This window comes from Acartia tonsa, chromosome 14 (genome assembly GCF_053477335.1).
Source record: "Acartia tonsa isolate MP-2025a chromosome 14, ASM5347733v1, whole genome shotgun sequence".
NCBI classification, from domain to species: Eukaryota; Metazoa; Arthropoda; class Copepoda; order Calanoida; family Acartiidae; genus Acartia; species Acartia tonsa.
In genome coordinates, this window is record NC_137273.1 from 37,807,762 (window position 1) to 37,830,032 (window position 22,271).

General features: G+C 33.6%; 1 long non-coding RNA gene across 1 annotated transcript; it reads right to left on the bottom strand.

The window, feature by feature from the left end:
* Positions 1 to 18,848: 18,848 nt before the first annotated feature.
* Positions 18,849 to 21,087, bottom strand: LOC145305832 (uncharacterized). The gene is made up of 3 exons (XR_013874743.1): positions 20,992 to 21,087; positions 20,442 to 20,617; positions 18,849 to 20,090 (listed from the first exon to the last, which is right to left on the bottom strand). It is a non-coding gene; the product is annotated as an uncharacterized LOC145305832 (long non-coding RNA).
* Positions 21,088 to 22,271: the final 1,184 nt, after the last annotated feature.

The following is a 22,271-nucleotide window of genomic DNA, read 5'->3' on the forward strand; positions in this document are numbered from 1 at the left end:
ACTAAACTGTGTAACTTCGCATTTTTAGAGATGTTTAAAATAGATTCCGGGATGGTTCTACGCTATTTTTCCGCCCAAATTCTCACCTCCCTAGATGCTAGGGGTGCAGTTGTAGTCCGATAAAATAAAGTAGTAAAGTTTATTTGTCTGAAGCTTAAGTTCTTGAAAATTGCTGGTCCGTATATGTTATGCTTTTCATGGTAGATTCGTAAATGTATTGGGGTGGTTTTAGGCAATTTTTCTGACCTCCCCTGCCCTTCCCTTAAGGCGCTGGGCAAAGCACTATCCATACAATCCTGATACAGATATTGGTTGTCAAAGTCTTGTAAAGATAAACTAAAGATAAAAATTAATTGGGGCAGTGTGTATTCACTTCCGCCTATTATCATAATTGCAAAATTAAATAAAAAGGAGTGTTTACAGTAATATTTGTATTATCTCACTCATTTGATGACGTCACATGGCTGATTTTGAGACACTTTGTCCAGCTACTCTAAATCATCCAATGGAATAACAGAATAAGAACAATCTAGCCATGTTATTGGTTGAAATTTGTACCAGAAAGGGCATATTTTTTTTCATTTCGTTTGCAAAGAATTCTATCCTCGTATAATGTGAATTAAATGACAAAACTTATAATGAAGAGTTGAATTACTGAGGATAAAGTTGGCTATCTAGATAATTATGCTAATTTGATAATGTGTGGAAATGAATGCACACCTCGTGAGATAGTTTTAGTGGCCCTTGGTGTCAGTTTTCTCACTATCTAGGCCACGGAACTTTTTAATCTTTAGTTCTCCTACTATATCAACATCAACTTGGTAAAAGTACTATGATTAAAATATCATAATATCATAATTTAGTCGATATAATACTTGGATCATAGAAAGAAAACGAAGTAGCCGGTGGTTTCGTCGTATTTTCACAGTATCTTTTCTCCTATTTCTAGTCTAGCTAATGAGGGGCAAATTTCCTGACCCTGCGGGGCAATCATTAGCATTTACTTAACCTAAAATAACCTATCAAAGGCTGCTGTGAAAATACAACGAAATCCGCTACTTTGTTTTCTTTCCATAATCCTAATATTTTTTGAAAAATATAAAGCTTCGTTTGAAATTATGACTGTTTTAGATATCAAATGCAAAATTGAAAACTTATATGAACAAGTTGCTTCGCCCCTAGAGGTAATGAGAGGGTTATTCCCCCTACATTTTATTTATTTTTGGTTTTGAAACAAAAACTATCATATCATGGAAAGAAAACGAAGTAGCGGGTTTCGTCGTATTTTTACAGTAGATTTTGATAAGTTATTTTAGGTTAGGTTTGGTAAATGTTAATGATTGCCACGCAGGGTTAGGACAAATGCCCCGCAAGAAAAATAGGAGAAAAACTGCTGTGAAAATACGACGAAACCTGCTACTTCGTTTTCTTTCCATGATCTAATCTATCTCATATATAGATAGACACCTTGTTGCTCATATTTACTGAATAAGTCTTTTATCTAAGTTATTACTGTACTATAATCTACTATTCTTTTTAAATCTAAAACATCTTTCTTTCTGTTCTAGCAACGTGTGGATATGAAAAGAGAATAGTTATTTATCGCATCGTTTTATAGATATTTTCCACGGATATTAAAAAGAAAAATTATAAGTTTAAAACCTGTTTTGTTAACCATTAGTGACAAAAGGCCCGTACTAGCAAAACTGGAATTAATTTTAATATTTTAATATTCTATTTTAATATTCATGGAAAATTATCTGTAATACGATGCTATGTATGATTTTTAAGTACAGCTGAGAGCTGGTTCTAATCCAGCGGATAATAATCGGTTTCGAGGCCATACTGGAATTATATTTTGGAAAGTGTAAGCATTATAGAAAGAAAATTTATTACCCATATAATTGAGAAACAATACCTAAAAGCGAAGCTTTCCTACATTTTAAATTGATCTGTACGTCTGCTTGTTTAGAAAACTTGACATGTATAATTGTTCTATTGATTTAAAACATTCCTTAATAAACTGTTCTTATGCAAATAGGTATAATCTGGAATGAGTAAAGAAAGTCGCTAAAAAAAATTCTGACGTCAAAAAAATGAGGGATGAGGAGAGGAAGAGTGGAAAAGAAAACCCCTAAAAAAGAGAGGGATAATCCCTCATTTTTATGACGTCACAAGCTGAATTTTTCACTCCCAATCTGGAAAGCGTAGCAACTCTTAAAATATTGTTTTGAAAAACGTTAATTTGAACGTATAAATATTTGAAATGGTGATTCCTGTTACAAATATGCGTAATATTTGAAGCATAGCATCTCTATTTTTAAATTTACAATGAAGCATGGATTTTGTTGTCCTTGTTAAACGTGTAGTATTATTGGCTTTGATGTAGCCTTTTTTTGCTTTTTCGCCGATTTTAAGATAAAAATAGATAAATTAATAGGTTTCTAGTCTTTTCTTTTTCCCTCTCCTTCTCTCTCTATCTTTATTTCTCTTTTTTTTTTGGCTTTTCTTATATCTTCCTTTAAATCCTTATCTTTTGTTCTCTCTCTCTCAATATAACTATCTTTCTCGGGCTATCTCTCTCTTTCTCTTTCTCTTTCTCTTTCTCTTTCTCTTTCTCTCTCTCTCTCTCTCTCTCTCTCTCTCTCTTTCTCTTTCTCTTTCGCTTTCTCTTTCTCTTTCTCTTTCTCTTTCTCTCTCTCTCTCTCTATTTCTCTCTCTCTCTCTCTCTCTATATATATATATATATATATATATATATATATATATATATATATATATATTTATATATATCTATCTCTCTCTCTCTCTTTCTCTCTCTCTCTCTCTCTTTCTCTTTCTCTTTCGCTTTCTCTTTCTCTTTCTCTTTCTCTTTCTCTCTCTCTCTCTCTCTCTCTCTCTCTCTATATATATATATATATATATATATATTTATATATATCTATCTCTCTCTCTCTCTCTCTCTCTCTCTCTCTCTCTCTATCTCTCTCTCTCTCTCTCTCTCTCTCTCTCTGAAGCTGAAAGCGAAATAATAAGACATGTAACCTTAAGTAAGTCCTAAAAGCAGGGCTTACAGGAGAAGTAGCTAAAGCTGAACTAAAATTTTGTAGCTGAGGCTTTAAGCTGTGTGGCTGCGACTAAGGGTGAAGCTTATTAGGTGGCTGAGAATTCCGCGCGGCTGCCGAGTTCTGCTAAAAAAATGTCAATATCAATCAACATCCATAAAAGCGAAGCTCTAAAACCAGAAGTAAGGAGAAACGAATAATAACCCTTGTAGAGTGTTATAACTTAATAAGCAAGTGTAGACTAAATTAATGAATATATACTATATATAAAAGTTAAAAATCAGCATGCTTCAAATGAAAACGAGTTTTAAGAGAATCGTACCTTAGTAGTATGGGAATCAGCCTGAGGGGGCAATGCCGTCCGTATTACATAGATAAAACGCTAAATGTACTCATCTGCGCTGACAAAATACAATTCGACTATAAAATTATGTCTTTGTCAGTTAGGTAACATCTCCTTTATATAAATAATACTGGAACTTAAATATGTTTATGACCAAACAATTATACAACAAAACTTAACAAAAAAAAAACTAAAAAAACCTGTGTTATAATGAAAATTTTAATAATTTAATTCTAAAATAATCTTTAAGTTCAGATTTTGTGTCAGTTTTGTTTTTATTATTTAAAAATGAGACTCCTAGCGGCAAAAATCACAACTACATATAATACAAATTTCGATATTTTTTTTGCATTTTTCTAGTTAAATTGCAGATTAGAAAGGAATTAGTCCAGATATTTGATCCATCTATCTATCTACATAACTATCTGTCTATTTATTATCTATTTATCTATTTTAGAATGTACATATATATATATAACAAAATGTTTGAAGTTAAAATTAGAAGCCACACCGTGAAACCAGAAGTAATAGTTATATTAATTCAGACCAAGAATCAAAACAAATAATTTGACAATGTATTACCTCTTCAATTAAGTACTTGCAGTTGCGTTCCTTGATTCTAGGGTCTTACTTTCAAAGGCAAAGGCAGATACACAAATATAGCCTAAAACCACCGTTTGACTTAGATCTAATAATAACAATCGTATAAATAATTCTGGAACCTCTATGTTATTCTGCCCTACAAATGGAGATATCTATGGGTTCAGTGGTTCAAAAGATCTCAAAATGTAAAAACATCTGCTGGCTATAACTCTTAGGTAGCTAGTAAACTGACGGACAGACTATGAAATTACAAAGAAATGCTATGCTATACGAAATCATCCATCATACAGATTAGAATACAGTAATAGTTATTTATCACATCTCAACATTTCTTTTCCTATCTTACTCTCTTGCGCAGATTATTTATCTTTATTTCTCTATCTCTTTAAATATCTCTTTCCTTCTCTCTCTAAGTTGTTTGTTATTAAGCAGAGTAATAAATGCGCATAAAAGCAGTAATTTTAAACAATTTTGAAACTTTTTTTTCTTTTGCAATGTATAAGAATTTTATCGTTGAAGTTGCAGCTGCGCTTTAGTATCTATGACTCTGTTTTCTGTGACACAATAATGCAGCGATCTAAAGAGATAAGACAATGACCGATAAATTGTTGTAAATTACTAATTATGACACATCTTCTGAAGATTAAAAGTTTGTAACGTTTAAACACTTAACTTCATAAACCAACCAATCAAAATTCATTAAAAGTCCCCAACGAATATGAAAACGATGTTGTAAAATTTTGGGGACTAGTGTAAAAAAACAGCCCATTGAGCCCTCTCTCTCTCTCTGCCATTAATGACAAAAACTATAATATTAAAGCTTATAAATTGATGACTTTAAGCATTTTTCCTTAGGTGTCCTATCTCTTGTCCTCTGGTTAATTATGTATGGACGTTTTAAGGCCATATGCGTCATGTTCTAAACTAGATGAAAATTTTTGGTGTGTATTCAATGCCACTTGTGTAGCAAAACATAAAACAACACAATTTAAAAATAATTCACCTGCGAGGGAGAGACTTAGTTACTTGCACAGGTGCTCAACGTTTCATAAACAATCTCCTTTGTAAGCTTAAATACTTTGGGTATTAGCAGTGTCCAAACCATTAATTTTATCTATGAGAGTGGTAATTTTGTTTATTATCATCAAAGAAGTGCATTATTTATCGTATTTTATCTAATACCTAAAGAATCCTTTAATTCCTGACGTTTTTGCTATTTTACCTTTTTGCTAAAATGTATAAATTGACGAAACTGAATGAACATTCAAAATTTTACCCAAAAATAGAAGTTTCTTATAGAGGAAAGTGTCAAGAAAGCTTTTAAAGCCATGTAATTAATAAAAAGGGGGTTATCATCTCCCTAAACCAGCGACTTTGGCTAAACACTTAGCGCATTAGGTGATAGGTTCTAAACTCAGTCCGACATCTCGTCAAAACTAAAGTCGTTAAAAATGGTTCCTGCTGCTACTATGTCAGGTGCGCGACATAAATAGTTAGAGTAAGGCAGGGATAAGGAATAGGAAACCTGGCCATAAATTAGGTCTCGGCCTGGTTTTGAAAGGGATCATGCAACTTTTACCATTTGCCTAATTTAATGACCTTACTGGCGGACGGCTCATATTGGCTACCGCTCTAAACCAATAGTGTTCTGTGATTTGGGCTTGTTTTGTATCAACCAATCACCAATTGGCGAAAATTTTAGAAGCAGACAATTCTAGAAAAAATAATGATTTTGTCTGCTACAAAAAAATAAATATAAATGGTGTTAGATCACATTAGTTTAATTATTAAATCTGCTTAGAGTTAAACATTAAAAAAGGGCCATATAGAAAAAACAAAAATAATGGGATTATCTTTTTGGAAAGAAGGTAGCTACGAATTTTCATTTGGTAGTTTATAAATTAGATGTTGTATTTTGAATTTTAAAAATTTAGTACGGAATTGATACAACACTTTAACCCTAATTTTTGTACAAAACAACACAGTACAGAAATATCATTACATTATAGTTCCAAAGAACTTGATAGAATGTTACCCAAGTGCATATTTATTTATTTATTTTGAATTTTAATTAGCAATGAAATTTTCAAATAAAATTTTTACTCATTAATAAAAATGCAAATAATACAAACTAAATCTGTCTGAGGGAAACCCAACGATAGCTTTCTGACAGTTCAAATTACCAAAGTAAAAGATAAAAAAATTTTGGGAGAGAAAAAACTTCATTTTAACAAAAGCCATTAATATATAGGTTTATAAAAAGTTATGATTTTTACTTTAAACTAGCTACCTGAATTTGATTCTATACTTTATCTACACACACACACACAGCTTTTTCATTAGTGTAAAGGACGAACCACTGCGTCATCCCAAAACTGGTTTATTAGGCCTAGGCTTGAAATAGGCCTGAAATAATATTTTCCTACGTTTCCCATCCCTTATCCCTGGAGTAAGGGGAATGCATTGGCCCAAAACAGGCCAAACTCATTACAATGCACAGGTCAGTTAGGACTTCTCAGACAAAGGTCGTGCTATCAAAGGATTGGTTGTCTAGTGGGTGTTACTTAACCTAATACCCCGACTGTTTGGATAGAAAAGAAGACATTTGGCTCCAATTGGTTATTCTTGGTTGTTGGAATTTAGCGTTTGAATTATTACAACTATATATGTACTTAGGGTAACATAATAAGGAATCTTTTTTATACAGGGTACATTGTTAAACATTATGACTACAACTTATTTTTATGTAAATATTGGTACAACCCTCTACATAAAATGTGTGTATACGCCAGTGTGTTTCTATGAAGTGATGACTTGACATATGTCTAAATATGGATACAATATTTTTGCACAAATTATCCCTCTTAGATCAGGGAGGAAGGAGGGGACATTGGACTGTAAATTACCCAAAAATGATTAATTTTTTGGGTAATTTTATTAAATTGTGATTGTCTTGTTCCTAAACTAATTGTATCCAAACTTTACTAGCATTAATTTTAATCTACAGATGGGTAATATGGTTTATCACAATTGGGGATGTACATCCATTCAACGTCCATTGTCTTATCCCTTGTGAAAACTTGTGCCCAAATAGAGTAATGAATAGTAAACAAGGCTGTTTGTAAATTTGCATTTTCTAAGACGTTTAAATTAACATGTAGGAGTATACGTACTAAACTTAAAACTTTCAAAACTGGAATTAAGAGTCTTATAACAATCAGGTATAATCTTAACTGTAAGTTTAATCTTTACAGTCTTTTGTCACTAAATGTTTATATAATTCTAGCTTTTAAGGCTCTGTATTTCAAAGGGGGCAAAAAATAGCATAAAACCAACCACAAAAACTTAAATAACTTAAATCAGAAATCAAATATCCTAAATCCATCCGATGAACTATATAAAGCTATCAAAGAAAAAAAAATACTTTAACACTTTAGTGGTTAGCAAGATCTCAAAGGACAGAAAAACCTAATTTTATATATTAAAGACAAGAAATCGTATTTACATGATTTTTGATGATTGGGGGGGGGGGGGGTAAAAAAGGGGATTTAAAGATTTGTGGGGGATAATCTACTGCATTTTCAAAAACATCGAGGAGGGTAAAATAAGTCATCCTTGTTTCTTTTTAATTCCTCAATAGAGGGTCTTTTTATCTATCTCTGTGAATTCTTTTTTTCTCTATCTAATTTTTTAAAGTTACTTTTCTGTGCGCAACTATAACCTTTGTTGTTTGTTAGAAATAATTTATTATATCATGAATCTTAATATGAGAAAGGCTTCTTTATTCTTTTCATGAAGGAAGGGACAATAAAACATAAATTAATATTAGCTCCAAATTTTCTACAAAACGTCTACCAATGTCAAATTTATTTGATCTTGATTGGAAGAAAATGAATTTATAGTCAATTGTCATAACCCTTACTCCATGCATTTATCATTCTTTCAAATTATAATATATAAACCTATTCCTTTATCCCTGTACATCTAAATGGACCTATAAACTACCCTTTATTCCCTCTCCCTATATCCCTGTACATCTAAATGGACCTATAAACTACCCTTTATTCCCTCTCCCTATATCCCTGTACATCTAAATGGACCTATAAACTACCCTTTATTCCCTCTCCCTATATCCCTGTACATCTAAATGGACCTATAAACTACCCTTTATGACAACCGTCATATTTATTCATAAATCTTAAACTAGAATATTCTTGGTTCAATATCCATTTTCAGTTGCTGTTGTAATAATATAAGCACCCCCCCCCCCCCTTTGATAACTTGTAATGTGTCGGTTTTCTGTCAGTGGGTGTGGGTGTTTCTGCACTAACTAACTCTTTGATTTCACGTCCTTCGTCCTAACCATACAAAGTAGTGAGTTAGAGTTATGGCATACCCCATACTTTTATGAATGAATCCATTTTGTATTTAGAATTGTTGGGCGAGGGGAATCATTAGCCGGCCTATTAAATACCTATTTAGTTAAAAACCAAGACTGTTTATACTGCCACAATAAAACAAATATTGAAGTTTTACAGATTTATTGAAATAAAGAAAAAAATTGATACATACAGGTTAGGTACGAAGCTTCTCTACAGGTGTCACATCAGGATGACCCAATCTAACCACTTAGTCCTGGAATAACTAACCAAGTCAGTGTTCAGAGGGCAAAGTAGAAGGAGATGACTCTAAACTCTATTGTTAGTTGCTAACCTTTGCCCTAATCTCCAATCCTAGTTGTAAGCACAACCCGAATCGAGTAGGGCGCCAGTTAAAGCAACACTGGGTACAAGGTAGACGGTATGGTGGAAACAGTTTGGTAGATTCTAAATATATTAAACTTATAGTTGAGCGATAACTAGTTTAGGACATAAACAATAGAAATTTAGTGTACTTAAAACAGTACGCGTCTGATAAATCAGCAGAATAAATCTTAGGTTTTGGTCTGTAAAACGGTTCAATAAACTTTTCTAACTAAATTACCAGGGTGGTGTTTTTTTTATGAATATACAAGTTCAAGAAAAATATCTAATGTTTAATGTATTTTTATAAAAAGAACAGCGATATGCATCGTTAAAATCAAATTTTTCAAAGCCTATTTTAAAAATAAGTAAAAAATGACCCGTTCATATGTAGTGGTTATAAGGGTAGCTACCTCTAACAGACAAAAGGCCCTTTGATTACAAGACCCTAGTCGGGAAGTTCTAACTTTTATATCATTTATAGTTTTTATGAAGGTCGTGCAATTTAAGAGCAGGTTTTCTGTTATAGTTTGGATATTTTATTTCACAAGATCTGAATCGAAGGCTTTAGGCTATTTTTCCGAATACCATTCCTAATACCTGTTTATATAATTTTGTTTATGTATGTTTGTATTTTTATCTACTTGCATACATTAAAGCTATAAAATCAGGGGTGCCGTTGGTTTAAAATTTTGACGTATTTTGAGTGTTTCTATTTGTATCTACCTTTATAAATTGAAAGTTGAGGGTCGGTTTATCCCCCTCATTTCTTCCCTCAAGTGCCCCTACAGCCCCTATAAGCATATAAAATAAAGTAGTATGCTGTGTGGTTTGATTCAAGTAAGATTTGAAATATTTTCATAGCTTTCTCCCCCCCCCCCAAAAAAAAAATCTGGCAACCTAAAACCTTTCTACTTGCCTACTATCCAAAAATCTTTTATATTGCATCTTTTTTTGGGGACCAACTACATCCCCTCCCTTCCCCCTTCGGTGGTTTTCTTGGGCCCTTTAGATAAATGGATGTGATTATATGTATATGCAAAGGGGAATGGTGTTTTTGGTTTCAGAATAAAATTCGTTTCAAAAGTAGCAAATTCAATATTATAAAGTTTAAGATTACCTTTCTCTACGCCCGTCAAAATCTCAAAAGCTTTAGATGAAAGTTTTTAATGCAGGTTTTAGTCTATTTGGTGGGTTAATTTATCACCTAACCGCAGAGATATAGCCTAAGAAAAAGTATTACACCCTATTAATAAAATAACTATTTATGCCTATGCTAAAAATCCAACTCATGTTCAGATTGGATAAACAAAGAAAGGTCGTGCAATCAAGGGGCTAGTTGTCTTTTGTAACATAACAAATTTTCATGAATTAAGGCAAATGACAAATAACCTTTGAAGTTTTGAAGTATTTAGGGAAGGATTGCTAATTTAATAAACAAAAAATTATGCTTTGACAAAAGAACACTAAATGAGAATGTAAAGGAAAGAGAAGGGGGATAAAAGCAAAGAGAAAAAGTGTCCATACAAACTGTAATATTATAATTGTATTCTTATACAAAGTAGCACAATGCCTTTCTATTATTCTGTATGTCAGTTCATTAAGATCTCACTAAACACTGTACTGATTAGGTCCAGCTTTTTAGGGAAGGTAACTACTGGCTACATCATGGTTTAAAGCTATTTTCGGTGGATGAAGTCATCAAAAAATACAGACGAACGTATACTGTTATCATTTTTATATGTTTAAATAGTTAAATGTATTTTTTGGTGGAAATGTAGGAACACTTGTAAAGATATTTATGCTTATCAACCCCATTTATCCATTTTATATGCACACTATATTTACATTTTAACAAGGAAGACACCTTAATGAAAGGCAAAGTTATGCAGACAAACAATTTAGATTATAGAGTAAAAGAACTTTTTTCCATGAGTTTATCTATCTAAATTTACCTAATCAGGACGCAATGGCCATTAGAGACATCATATAATTTAAAGTAGTAAGTAATATGCATGTTCTGATTAGTTCTATATTTCAGGAAAGCTTCTTAAGTGTCTTGGGATGGCTTTAGGCTATTTTCCTGACTTCCTCCATCCTCCCTTGGATGTATGGGGCGTATCAACTAGTAAATAGATTTATAATATTTTTATAACGATTTAGAAAGCGTAGCAACTCTATAAACGTGACCAGAAAGTAAAGTAAAAAGGTTAAGTAATGTTGCATCAAATCTAAATACAATTTTGCTTAGACTTAAAATGTATCCTTTGGTTTATTTATAAGTTCTAACACTCTACAAGTGTTAATGTCTTTTGAGCTTGATTTTTTTAAATGTTGTGATCCTTGTTTTTGTTGGGTCTCTGTATTGTTTATGTGGGTATATGTGGTTTACTTTTGTCATTATGACTGTTTTATGTCATAATGTCATATTACTAAAGTCATAAACACAATACTATAACATTAGAATATATGACTTTAACTCCTTTCAATTGTGCTGTTATAATATTGTTTTAAGGAACCTACTGAAATGTTAGGATATAGGGTTAGGTAAATTTTAAAAAAAATTATTTCTAAATTGCTTTGAGTACGAGGTCGACAATATAAAAGAACTAGAGTTGGCTCGATATAACTATCTCACAATTGGCTAGTTTTCTATAAGTACATATTTATCTATTTCAATTTTCCTCCCTCGCCATTACTATCTAAAAGAAAGAAGTAAATATTTAATATTTTGAACAATTTTAAAAAGATTTCTTCAATTATTTTTTTTATTTACATTACCATCACCTAAGGGTTAATATGCTTAAAATTTTAGTTTTAATATTTGAACACTACGGAAGTGTCGCCACAATTGAATTCTTTTAAAACAGAGTTTTCTTAGATTTTCTATATTATGAACGTAAATTTTTTGTTTATTAAATCAAGATTAAATACTTCAATGTAATTCAAATATCAACATGGATTAAAAAACTTTATTCATTCCATAAACAAATAGAATAATGGTCTTATCGCTTTGGTCAATGAGAGTTTAATGAGGATTAATGGAGCACTATGAGTTTTCAACATTTGTTCTTTGGAAAACTTGAGCTCCTTTATAGACATTTATTTCCTATATAGATATGACATGGATCTTGAAGCAATAAAGCAGGCTGTTTTGTAAATGTTAAAAGTTGGAAGAATCTATTAAATAAAAGTTATCGCAAATATACTTAGTAAATAATCTCAAATGTGACAACGCTTTTAAAATTAAATCTGCACAAAAATTTGACTTGAATTATTTTGTATTTTGATTAATATTCAGAATTTTTAGTACAGTCGTTATTATTTGAATGTATTTAAAATTTACATCCATTGACTTATCCCTTTTTCCCTGCAACAAATGTGAAACTACGGAAGTATAAAGTCTGAGCTTTTTTTTAATAGGACAAGGAAAGATAAATTTATCCTCCTCCAACTATAAAAAATCTCCGTAGCTAAAAATAGCACAACATTTTATACTAGGGTATACGCCTCCAATAGGCCTCTAGGCCCACTTGAGGGAAGGGGGTTTAATTTGATAACCTATTTTTTTAAATTTTAGATTTAAAAAGAAAAAGTAAAACAATTTTTTCCTTTTGACATATGATAAGTTACATTGTATAGAAGAGCCATATCTGTTCAGCTGTTAGAGAAAGCCTTCTGTACAGACAGACAGATAGATATCTTGATACTTTTGTCTGTCTTGTATGACTGATTTCTTATGTATGTTGTCATCCATGTTAAGCTAGAACAACAGAAATTCAATCATATTATATAAAGTAGTAAGCTTTTTTTGTTTGTACCGAAGGATCTCGCTAACCGCTGAACTAATATTGTTCTCCGTTTTCTGAGAAAATAGACCAAAACCTGATCGTGTGAATATAGGTATTCCTAAAAATATTTTTTTCTACTTTCATATTGAATAATAGTATTGCAGTGACTCGGTATTTTAATCCTTACTTTTTAAATACCTAGGCAAACACCAGGGATCTAAGGGATAAGACAATGGCCGATATATTGATGTACATCCCCAATGATCCAAAAAATCACCCCTTCTGTAAAAAAAAATAGTGGTTGCAACGTTTGAACATTCAACTTAATGAATCAACCAATCATAATTCACTAAGGTCTCCAAAGTTGTGAAGGCAATGTATAAGGAAACTTATTTTAGAATTTTGGAGACTAGTGTAATAAACAGACTATTGTCGCCTCTCTCTCTCTCTCTCTCTCTCTCTCTCTCTCTCTCTCTCTCTCTCTCTCTCTCTCTCTTTCTGGGCAAACATAGAATTATTTGACCCATTTCTAAATTTCTAAATACAAATTTAGTTCCCGTAACACGTTAAATTTCACGCCCCCTAAATATAGTTGAATACAATGAATTAAGTTTACTTTTAACAGTGATATAAAGGGATAAGACAATTGAAAATAAATTGATGTGTACTTTTAATCATGATAAGCAAAACTAACTCTTCTCTAGATTAAATTCATTTGAGGAGAAGTTTGAATATTGCTTGTTTATAATAACAAATAAAAAAAAATAAGGAAGTCCCCAAAGCTTTGTGGTCAATGAAGGATAGAAGAACATTTAAAACTTTGGGTACCAGTGTAATTACCCCTTATTGTAGAGTAAAACAGCAAAAAGTTGTCAATGAAATAGATTTAAAAATAAATAGCTTAAAACCATCCAGGCCCTCCCTAAAATAAAGATTTTTGTGAACTTTTTATAAGAATAGTATTCCCTGTTACTTTGAATTGAATAGAAGCATATATGTTTAACCTCCAAATTTTCAGCTAATTTCGAAACCTTTTACAAAAGAGCTCTGTCACCAAAGTTAAAGTTTGGAACTTTCCCTCAAAGTTCCTGGTAAGCACAAAAACACCCCCACTCAACATTTTTAGAAAAAAATAATTTAGTAATAAGACGAGGGTAGTTTTTCCCTTTTCCTAACCCTGTGGAGCTACCCTTAACCCCAATTAACAATCATACACAAAAATATACCCTCCGCCTACCTTATATTCAAATTATGGGATGGAGGTTTCTGTGCTCTACTAAGCACTTTGAGGTAAACTGCCTAGATTTTACTTTAGGCCGGATTTAGTTTCATTTTAAACTACATAAATTAAGCAAAATTTTAATCAATTTTGTACTGTTTAGTTACCAAACAAAATTAAAAAGCCTTTACCTTAAATTTTACTTGATAATGCCTTTTTTAAAGCATTGATAGAAGACGAAAAAAGTCCCTAAAAAATCAGCATGTTACGTCATAAAAACGAGAGATTATCCATCTCTTTTTTAGAGGTTTTCTTTCCCACTCCTCCTCTCCTCAACCCTAATTTTTATGACGTCATTGAGGGACTTACTTCGTCTTCCATTGATATATTGTTAGGGAGGGAGGTTACATTGGACGGCAAAATATGAGGTTCTCAAAGTTTCATGAACACAATCTCTTATTTGTTGGCTTAATAACTCCAGGCACTTTCGTTGAGTCATGATTGGTTGGTTCATACAACCAATAATTAACATCTATAGAATAGATAATTTTATTTCACATCATTGAGCATGTACAATGTACATCAATATGTCGTCCATTGTTTTATCCCTATAATTGCAGAACTATAACTGATGTATGGACGATACTAATGGAAAAGCTTCGATTTTAAGAATCTTACATTGATGATCTAAATGGTAATAGATAACATAATATAATTGTACATTACATTTTAGATACAATGTTTAAGATAAACACCCAGTAAACCGACTATGTAAGTTTAAAAGTAGGAAACAAAATCCTTGTCTAGATGTCTGTAGCTGAAGATCTCGCAAACCGACAGGGTATGGCAATACAGTAAAATTTCTTATAGGTATAGGAAAGGTTTTTAACTATTTAAGGGAAGGGTACATCCTCAATTCCAAAGAGAAATTGCCCCTAGAAAAAAATACATTCCCCAATTTATTTTAACTTATCCTTAAAAACTAAAATAGAAAGTGGAAGGTCTACTTAACCCCTTACTCTTATTCCCTTGCCCCTAGAGGCCACTAGGGGGCGTAGCCGCTACTATGTTATACATATATAGAGCAGCTTCGCTACTAAGAACATAATTTGTGTGTATAATAGAAGAAACACAAAAGACCGTCCTGAAAACCAATAAAATCTGAAAAGAAATTTTAAATGATAGTTTGTCACCAAAGTAAATTTATAGAAGTAGAATAATCAAATACTAGTGCAGGCGATTGCGCAATTTGAAAATTTTTGTTTGCCCTTTGGTTATGCTTTATTACTAAAACTAGCGGATTCGCCCCTAGCCTCTAAAAAGTAGTTTTATGGCACCATGCCCCATGAACAAAAAAATGGGGGAAGGTTTTTTTTTGGGGGGGGGAGGGTTGGGGGTGTCCCATCCCTCAAGAAAATAGCTTAAAACCACCACAGGACCAATAGGTATATACCCTGAAGAGTAAAATCCGATCGGTTTAGTGGTTACCGAGGGACAGACGGACGGACAGATAGACGTCATTCTACTTTGTATTATAGAAAAATTGATTTTCGTTGAAGCTTTAAGTTTAAAAGCTATAGATCCTTCCTAAAAAAGGGATACTTTATCAAACTAACATCTAGTTAAAAATTTACTGTTGCCCCGCTCCTGATAAACATTTTATTGTAATTTTTCTTCAGGTTAAATATCCCTAACTCTTATGTTCGGGCAGGTCTTTTGTATGCAGGGTGGAAGGGGACATTTGACTGTATATTAAACTGGTATATACATTTTATAAACCTATTCAATTCTTCATTTTCTTTAAAAACTTTGGGTACTTTTATCAAATCTTGATTAGTTGTTACAAACTACAAATGTAGAAGCTTTTCTACCAGTAATTTTAATATACAGTTAGGAAAATTTTGTTTATGATCATTTTAGGAACAGATCCAAAGTATAGATGTATATACATACAACTACCTCCCTTCCTTTTTCAAAGACCTTTTTAGTCTTCTTCTAAATTATTTTTTGCTACTTGGCTGTGTTAATATAAGCGACACCATTGGCTGATTTTCAATGACCCAATAGAAAGGTTGCACAAGGCAGTTGCGATGGGGAGATACAGTTATTCAACCTTTTCTCCCTCTAATGATTTACTCTAATAATTTAAGGTCCATCAAAATATCGTTTATTGTCTTATCCCTTCATATCCCTGGTTATATGTTGGTACCAGGGATCTAAAGGGATAAGACAATGGCCTATAAATTGATGTACTTCCCCAATGACGATACACAAAATTACCTCTTTTTTAAATTACAATTGTTTGGAGACTCAACTTATTAAACAAACCAATTTAATTCAAAAGTCCTCAAAGTTGATAAGCCAACGAAAAAGAAAACATTATTATAAAATTTTGGGGTTATGTTATAAAGAGTCCAATGTCCCCTCCCTCCCTAAGTTGGTACGCATATATTCATGGAATAACAATACATTCTAGAACTACAAGTACTCCACCCTAGATTAACATCAAAAACAAAGATGATAACTTCCATGAAAGCGAAGCTAAACAAGGCATCAGTCGGATCTTGTTCCGTTCATTAATGTTTTGGTAACTTTAAGGGTTGGTGCCTGCCAAACGGCGTAATATACATTGTTCAACTACATGGCATGCCCACACACCGTGTTAAGCGGCATAAGAAGGCCTATAAATAATCTAAGGTGGATTTTTAAAATAAAATTGGGTTTCTGCTCGCTGGTGAGGCAAAGTTATTTTTGTAATAACTGATAAATCATCCAAAATCACATAAAAAATCTACACAAATTAAATAAAATCATAGAAGGGTTATTAACATAGGATTTTATTTAATTTTTGTAGGTTTTTTTGTGATTTTGGAGGATTTTTCACAAAAACAAATTTGCCTTACCAGCAAGCAGCGACCCAAGTTTTTAAAAAAGAATCCACATATGGAACAGCCAAAATCTAAGAATTCACATATAAAGCTTCACTGATAATAAAAAACGCGTAAAATAAGTCTTTTCGTGCATTTATGTGCACTGCGAGATAACTGTGCATTATTGAGTACTGACTAATTCAGATTATTTGTAGGCCTGCCGCATGTTCTTATCGGTTAAAATTTAGTGCGAGCGTAAACTACACGTTCCACCGTTTGGCCGTTAGCTTCTTTTTACATATTTTTTTTTGTCCATGAATCTTTCCCTCTGTAGGGTGGTACAATAAACCAGTAGCAAACCGCACATCTTCATACACACGGGTTACCATATTTTTAGATGCGTTGCTTCTCTACAAGGAAATTTACCTTTCTATTTCTTTCCCTCTCTCTCTCTCTCTCTCTCTCTCTCTCTCTCTCTCTCTCTCTCTCTCTCTCTCTCTCTCTCTCTCAGTCTATCTCTCTCTCTCTCTCTGTCTCTCTCTCTTTCCCCCTCTCTCTCTCTCTCTCTCTCTCTCACTTAATAACCGTGGTACAGTAAACAGAAGATAACCAACCCTTTGATTGCACGATCTTTGTCTGGAGATCCTCGCTGTGCATTGTAATAAGTTGAGCTTTTTTTTGGAGGGGGGGGGGGAGGCATCTTCCTACTCACACTTTTTGATGTCTTATGCCGAGCAAAACAGATAACATTTTCAACGTCTTTGGTATGATGCACAGAAAGACACATTGCCTTTCCTTGTTTTTTTGCAAACAGGAGACGAAGATTTGCACTTCCTTTGTGTGCAAACATCATTGCAAAAGACGAGGGATGTTTATTCGAAATAAAAATAAAAGAGGTTTAATTTAATTGTCCCATCGCTCTATGATTAAATCTCATGGGAGGAGGAGAAATTGAGCTGTTTATTACAATAGTCACAAAAGTTTTATTATGACGTTTTTATTATCAACTTTGAGGGCTTTAATTTAATTTTTATTAAATGTTTCATTAAGCCAAATAATTCCACCAATAAGTTTAATCTACAGAAGGGATAATTTTGTGCATCTGTGGTAACCGCCTCGGTTTAATGGCTGTTACCCAAGTTCAAATGACTACGGCAGTGCGGACAGACGTGGACACGTACAATTAAAGAGAAGCTGGGCTTCTCTAGCTATCACCAAATAACAAACAGAATCTATTTCAGATGTTACTTTATTCAGAGTCTAAAGGTTACTAAAGGTAGAATAACAGGATTAGCTGGGTGCATAGCATCACTATAATATCTTGGTTTCCGTCGAGCATACAACACATCATCATTGGGATGAACATAGATTTATTGGCCATTGTCTTATCCCTTTATATCCTTGTTTTAATCTACATATGGTTCGTGCACAGAGTTTTCAAGGAGGCTTTGTTTCTGTTTGAAGGGGGTAGGAAGGCAGCCACACTCTACCATTTTTTACTCAAGATTGTATAGACGTCCTTGTCCCTAATTGTACATATCTTTCAAATAAGCAGAGATAAGACATGGCCGAAAAATTGATATACATCACCAAATTACAAAATTACCCCTTCTGTAGATTATAATTAGTGGTTGAAACGTTTGGACATTAAACTAAATGAACGAACCAATGAAAAGCAAGGCCCCCAAGGTTGTCAAGTCAGACTTATTGCAAGACTTTGGGGATCAGTTTAATAAACAACAATCTCCCGTCCCTCCCTGTAAATAAGTATACTTATTTCATAGGTAGATTAACCGATACATATATAATATTGTTAATAGTTAATAAGTTATTCTTTAGATATTTACTTGGAATTTTTCTTTACAAATGTCTAAAAACAATTGGTAATGTCTTTATTTAAGAGCGGATACGCCCTTAGAGGCATCTATGGCCACTTGAGGCAAGGGGAAAAGGGTGTCGACCCTCCACTTTACATTTTTAAATGAAAATGTAAAAAAAAATCTTTTTAAGGGCCGGTCATCCTTGGGTGGGTAGAGGTACCATCCCCTTCCCTGATATATGGACACGACAGATGGACATTCAAAAATAAAGAAAAGCTTTTCTACTTTGTATTTTTAGGTATGCAATTATTTTTTGATTCCAGAACTTTAGCATCATACATTTTCATACATTCAATAGAGATAAAAATAATGACAAAATAAATTACGGTACACTCCTACTTATTGAACGCTTAGTACAATATGTAATGAAAACATTATTTTTCTTTCAGTATTGCTTAATAACCAATTAATACCCAACAGATAAGAACTGGTTTTGTGCTATACTGAAATTGTATCGCATTTCAGACAATTTTCTACACATAATAAAATCAATATCATAAAATAAAAAGTTGTATTAGCATGGACCTTCACTGCTCAGGGCTAACAAAGCTGTCTTTAATTTTAGGTGAAAAATAAGTAAAAAATTTTAAAAATATGTAGTTGAATGTGCTAAGCTAAAATTATATTAATCAATGGTTAGAAGATAAACTCAGGCTTAAAGATTTTACTTGGAGACTTCAGAATAATAAATAGGGGGGGGGGGTGTAAGAGTACTTTTTATAGATTTTTCATTCTTAACCCCTAACAGTCGGGCCCCTTGCTGCCCACTATTATCTCAATTCCTAGTAGAGCTAGAGGGCTAAAAAATTTTGTGCAAGTCCCCTGTTATGAATTTCCGACCTTAAGTGAGTCGAAGTCAATTTTCGCTTCCTTCACCCTTTTATTTAACAACCTTTGTTTTTAGGTCCTTTTTCACTTAAAAATTTCAAACGGCTGTAGGAAAACAGCGGCGGATCTTTAGGAAATTTTAATATGTTATGTAGACATGTAAGAAAAGCTTAAGTTTAAAATTTGAAGTCTCTAAGTCAAAAATTGCGGTCACAGGAGCCTTTTAAAGATTTCTGGAGAGCTGGAGGATCAGAACCTGCAGGATCATACCTGAAACCTGAAAATGACTTGAACACCTATATTTCGTATAAGGATGTACTACTAGAAGATAATTTAGTATTTTAGTAAGATAAAATGCTTTGTTTAAGTCAAAAAAATATTTTTGCTCTTTACCTGGATCACCCTTCCAGGTTTGCTGGCATCCTGTGCCCGCCAGGATGGAGATATTCAAAAAATTCCAACTCTCAGTTATGTGTCATACCCATACTTAAAAAGTCACGCAGTTTGGGCTCTTTATCTTTCATACACAGAAAATGAGATAGAAAAAAACGGAGGACCCCCCCCCCCCCGACCGTTAAGGGTTAATGTAAAAAAAAGACTATCAACTAACAGCACTCATCTGCTAAACAATCTTCACAATTACAGCAAATGTCTTGATAAGCAAGTATAAGTTCAGCTAAGAATGTGTGAATCTGTGGGAAATACTCATCTACAAACCTAACACATTCTTCTTCATTTTTACACTCTCCCTAAAAAATTCAGACAATTTTTTTATTCATTATGGTTAGCAAATAAAACTTCAAATTGTCTCCAATTCTCAAAGTATTACAATGATTAAGAATATCTAGAATTTTGAAATGAAACAATATTTTGCACAACTTACGATCTTACAAAAATAAGTATTATTCTAGTGTTAAAATATTATTTTCAAAATTTTCTTGTTTAAATTATTATGGGTGTAACCATAATTTAGTTTTAAATGATTTTGATATATCTTCCTTAAAGGTATAATGCCATTTTTTTTCTCAAAAGCATTTATAAAAATATTTGTAATGCTGTAAAATCATGGACAACAAATGTTATAATTGAATAAAGCTTACCTTCAAAAACTCAACTCTTTCAGCTATACTTTCCTCTCTTAATACATTTTCATATAATATCTCCAGCCAATAGGGACATGTGTCGCAGTCGTCTTCTTGAATAGGGTCCTCACAGGCTTCAACAACAACACTACACACAAGGTAAGGATTTAGAAACCCTTGATACAAAGCCAGTGCTGAAACAATCATAATTATGAGTACATAAGGCAAAATATTAATTGTTACTTTATTTTTATAAGCACTATTGATAAGCAGTGAAATTAAAGTTGTTGCAAATATAGGTATTAATTTATGGTTTCTGTGAATTATAAGTATTAAATTAAAACTATGCAGATTACAACATAAACAATAACAATAGGGTGAGGGGGGAAGGCATTACTTTTAATCATTTCTTTAGAGGAAGCTTCTAGAGGTTAGGGGTGAAGCAAAAAGTATTTGGTTAAGCAATCAAAGTAAGTTTTAGTTACTAACAAATCACACTTCCAAAATATTTTTCAAAATTAGTTTTGATCCCATATTATTTGTAAGTATGAAATCATACATTCTTTACCTAAGCTTGGCCAATATTTTTCTGCTAGCTCTACACATTCCCCATTACACCATGATTGTTGAGTAATTGACCATATTTGTAAATCTATACTTTGCATCATCTTGGTGCTGTGTAAATGTGGTATCCGCCGAGGATAAATGGCAGACACCGGAGTTCAATTAGATTACGGCAGTGTGACAGACGTGGACACCTTACTATAGAGAAGCTACGCTTCTCTAGCATTCACTAGATAATGATCAACATCTATTTCAGTTGTCACTTTATTGAAGGTTTAAAGGATACTAAAGCTATATACAACAAACAATAATTACATGGATAGGAATAAATAATCATAACATAAGCATTATAATACATATACAATGGTCATTTTGGGCAATGATGATCCCCCATCCCTGAAAAGGGTGGGGGAGAATTAAGAATACAGTTAACCATAATAAACATGACAGATTCAATCATTAATTTTAAGCATAGGGAGGGGGTCGTCAGACCCCTTCCCCAGGACTCGGGGGAGGGCCATTGACCCTCCACCGAACCCTAGATCAGGGGTGCCATAGGCATGGCTCACGGTTGCCGAATACCACAACTCTCCCCTCGGAAGGCTGGGAGAGGGTTTCCCTACCAGACTTCCGACAGTGGTTGAGGCCTTCGGTCCGCTCCTTAGGGCTAAGATATATGTACAAACGATAATGATTCAATGGAATCCTAGTGGTGAGTGTTTTCTCAGGGTTGATGGGCTCCCAATGTGGGGTAGAAGGCAGAGGCTGGCTTGGGTTGGACACGTTGGTCAGCGCCGGCAGGTGTCAGGTTTGCTGGTGGCACAGTTGTTGCTGGAACGGTCAGCAGTGGGGCCTGCTGGTTGTTGTTGGCAGCGGCTGGGGCGCTGGCTGCCAGGTTGATCGTCTGAGCAGCGGCCTGTCCTCCTGAGGGGCCGCGGGGTCTGCCAGAGGGCGGTCCTGGCCTACCTGGGCGGTCATGCCCGCTGTCCGTTGATTGCATAGACACCATCTCCTCGGCTGCTTCCCTGCTGATGGGAATGGCATCCCAGTCCACTGAAAAGTCCCGGGACTTGGCATGGTTGAGCCTGGCTCTAGCCAGAGCTTTCCTATACAAAGCTGGATGGTACAGGAACACTTGTGATATCGCATTCAGGGCTGCCCGGACTCCTCCTTGTGCCGCTGCCAGAGAAATGATGGTTAGGTCCCCCAGCAGTTTGAGGATCAACAACAGCAAGCACAGTATAGCTGCGCCATCTCCCCACTCGTGGATGGCTTGTCTAAATC